Raw genomic sequence first — 3,142 nt, forward strand, 5'->3', positions numbered from 1 at the left:
CGGACTCAAAATTAGACCCTTAGTGGTTTCTTGAATGAATATGACAACGGAGAGGTGAGTGAGAGGCTCAATAGATGAGTTGGTGAGTGACTATATACATTTATGAGAAGGGAAGAAGAAAGTGCTTGTAAGTGTGTTGAAATTATAGCCAACCTATATGTGATCAATTGGTAACAGTAGGAAAGTAAGAATGTATCTGTGAGAGAACACCGTTGTATATGATTGATAGATTAACTGAGTGCACTGTTGAGTCTGTGAAAAATTGGGTATTCAACTAAGGTAATTGAGGCAAAAATGTACAGACTAGGGCCTTATTCACAAACGTAAGTTACACTATTGAGTAAGTTTATACTTTGTAGTAAGTTTACTACTTCCAATATTCACAAACAGAGTAGAAACGTACTACAGAGGTGCATATTACATTTCTCCACCTCCAGAATAATGTGATTGACTTTCATCTGTGTAGGTGATGTCCCTACCTAAACCCCTCTCTCTACCTCCATGAATGTCCCTTTTTTCTTCTCTCAAACCCATCCCATTTTGTAGCAAGCCTGCCCCATTTCCGACCCACTCCCCTGTGTCCTACCCACACTACTAAAATCTATACTGCTTGAACTCCGCACATATACCTTTAGGCAGAACTCGCATTTGGTAATATGTTTTGAAGCATGTATTGTATTACTACAACACTTACTACATTGTGCAGTTTGAGAATCAGGCCCTAAAAATTAAACAAATGAATTATCGTTAGTGTACATAGAGTTGCTAGGAAATGTAAGAGAGACTTAGCATATAACGTAGAGGGTCCTTAACATGCACATGCTCCTCTGAGGTCTTCAGCCTTATCTACATAGCCTTCAACTGCTACCATACAAGTATCCTCCTCATTAACTTCAGCCAGCCTCCATGGTAATTGAACAACTAATATTGTAAACGCCTCAATCAGTCTCCTGGAAATTGGCAACACCAAAATGTTCTGCTCTTCATTAACCAAAAACAACATTTTGGACTTCATTTGTACAGTTAGAATCAAGCTAAACTGCATTGCAACTATGTTCCTCGACTGAACTGAGGGCCCGATTCACAGAACTAACTTAAGACAAAATCCTAAACTTACTACTTTTGGTATTCACAGAAGGCATTTAGTAGTAGTAAAGTTAGGATTTTGTCTTAAGTCTGTCCTACTACTTTTGGTATTCACAGAAGGCATTTAGTAGTAGTAAAGTTAGAATTTTGTCTTAAGACAGACTTAAGACAGACTTAAGACAGACTTAAGACAGTCTTAAGACAAACTCCTAACTTTACTACTACTAAATGCCTTCTGTCAATACCAAAAGTAGTACGTTTAGGATGTTGTCTTAAGTTAGTTCTGTGAATCGGGCCCTTTGTGCACAGCAATCCCTTGTGATTTTCTTTACTCCAGGCCTTTCCACAGAGGCCACAAAAACATCCAAGCAACATATCTGGTAATTCAAAAGATTTCCCACTAAAAATCTGCAAGTTACATAATACACCCAAACAAACACATCTAACCCTAGCTCTAATGATAACTCTTTATGCTCAGACCTCCACCACACCTTCTAGGTGGCAGCCAATAACAACACATTAGTTAGAATGAGCTCAACCAAAGCCAAAGTACTTGTTCCTGTTATATGAAATCCACCTTTGCATGGTCAAACCTGATTTTTCACCTTTTGCTGGACTCTTTATTTTATGCCGGTTTTAGAACTTTCTACGCTTACTCCTTCTAACAAGGAGTACATTGCATGTGCTCCCCCTTTAAACATGGACACATTGGCATAGTCCTGATTGGCACATGAAACTTGACTTTAATCCCCTGATATGTAGTGTAGAAAATGCACCAAGGACCTGAAAGTTAAACTCCACCTGTGGACAGCAGCACTTATTTTGCAGTCCATTACAGTGGCAATGCAAACATGGCTGGTGACCTCCCAGTGCAGCCTGACTATTGCAGTGTGACACTTGCAGTATGACCTATTTAAAAAACCCTTCATGACAAATAAAATCCTCCATTTGTAAATATCAGTAAGACACATCTATGTAAGCCTTGAAGCCCACAAGTAAGGGTGCATGGTATTTAAAAGCTCACATCTAGAAAATTCATATTACCATGTACCTACAGTGACAAGGCCCAAAAGGTTATTTTCAATGTGGCAGAACTAGCTGTCCTATGTAGTAAACCAGAGTACAGATTAAAATACTAATTCAGTATCTCAGGAATGTGACCAGCTAAAAAATGATGAAACCGCTGTTGTTTTTTTTTTTTTTTTGGAAACCGTTTATTACAAAATTCAAAAAATATACAAAGATGGGCCTACAACCTTCAGGCCGGCCGCTAGCAAGCAAGAGGAGCATGTGATACAAACAATAGCGCGCATGCCGCGGCAAAGGGAAATGCACAGGAGTTAGAAGCGGTGGTAGCCACACCATCCGGGCCCACATAACGGTTTCATTTTAATATAAATAACAACAAAAAAAACAAATCCACAAGGCAACCCACAATCGGAAACAGCAGCATGTGCTCCCCTAGCGGGGGGGACCCTACCAATCCATAAGAGTATCAAGGGGGGGAAAAAGGTCAAGACTGGGATTAGGTGGACTCAGTGCCCGGAACCGGGGAGATAAACTGGCTAAGGGGACGGGGCCGGTGACGGATCGGGCAATAACGGCGGGGTACAGATTCCCCCGCGGTAGGCGTTCCAGGTGCCCCATACGTTCACCCATGTCCCAGGCTTACCTCTCGCAACATACACCACCTTTTCCCGAAACATGCACCAATCCATGTTATCCTTCCATGCCGAGACAGTCGGCGACCTCTGGGAACCCCACAGTTGAGCAATGTCGCGTTTGGCCACCATATATCCCAGAGTCACCCACCGCGTCTGCGGCACCGAGTAGTCGGTTGGCTCCCACACATTCAACAGGCATCTACTCGCTACGGGCAGCAGCGACACACGCATAACCACCCGCAGGACCTCATGCACACCACGCCAGAATCGCTCCACCTCCGGGCATTCCCACAAAATATGGAGAAAGGTCCCCAAAGAACCACACCCACGCTTACACAACCCGTCCACAGCATAGCCCATACGCAGTAGCCTTGGCCCCGTAACATAGACCC

Source organism: Triturus cristatus, chromosome 5_2 (assembly GCF_964204655.1).
Source record: "Triturus cristatus chromosome 5_2, aTriCri1.1, whole genome shotgun sequence".
Taxonomy (NCBI): domain Eukaryota; kingdom Metazoa; phylum Chordata; class Amphibia; order Caudata; family Salamandridae; genus Triturus; species Triturus cristatus.